The sequence below is a fragment of the Megalobrama amblycephala genome, linkage group LG22 (assembly GCF_018812025.1).
Source record: "Megalobrama amblycephala isolate DHTTF-2021 linkage group LG22, ASM1881202v1, whole genome shotgun sequence".
In the NCBI taxonomy this organism is placed as follows: Eukaryota; Metazoa; Chordata; class Actinopteri; order Cypriniformes; family Xenocyprididae; genus Megalobrama; species Megalobrama amblycephala.
In genome coordinates, this window is record NC_063065.1 from 188,474 (window position 1) to 189,486 (window position 1,013).

Genomic DNA, 1,013 nt, shown 5'->3' on the forward strand with positions numbered 1-1,013 from the left:
CTTCCACCTGGGAAATCGCACTGAACCTTGCAGGTAAGGGCAGAGAAAGGGCAGCGCCCGTCTCTAACCCCTCTGCCAGATTCATCTGTGAACCCCATGATCTGAGCCGCCGCTCTGCCTCGGCAGATGCGGGACCCAACCACAAAGAACACGAGCCGCAGCGCCCTCCTCAAAGAGCGCCCGGTAGACGTGGAGAGATTTCATATTACAATGCCGCAAACAACCCCCTCGAGGGCCACCTGGGCATGCTCCGCTCCCTTTACAAACAACACAGAGCTTGTGTGTATCCCCACCTGTGAAGAAATGAGGGTAGGGAGAAGCACACGGTCTGATGCTGTTTGCTCGCCATTATAGTGTCTTTTATATACATATATGTGGTGTAACGCTGATACTCTTGTTCTTAAACAAAAGAGATTGTTTCTGTATATGTAATTGACAGACGACACCAAATAAGACACACGATAACACAGAGCGCTGCTGAAGACACAGAAGCTGGCGTTCTTTGTTCTCAGGAGTGCTTTATAGTTTCCTTTGCTTTATGTCACCCGCTCTGACGTCCCGTCACACTATTGGTTCGATTTCACGAGTGCTTCAAGACGTAATCACGCAGAGGCATTCCCAAAGCGACTACGCAGCATCGATGTTCCCGTGAAAGGGAACAGCTTTTACAAACCCATTTCAAATGTTTTATTGAAAGTATAATCTATCAAATGAAATAATAAAAACTAATCATCTAATTTTATTAAACATTAAGAGTCTGTATAATATGTATTCTTTTATCAGTTTTCAGGGCTTGTTTCGTTCGTTTCATGGATGGGTCAGTTAACCCTCTGGAGTCTGAGGCTGATTTGGGGCCTGGAGAAGTTTTGACATGCCCTGACATTTGTGCTTTTTTCAGTTGTTCATAAACATATTAATGGAAAAAGTGTCATTACACTGTATTCAGCACAAACTAGGCTACAATAATATGTGAGGAACATGTATGTACATGTTTGTGTTTTTGAAGGAATAAC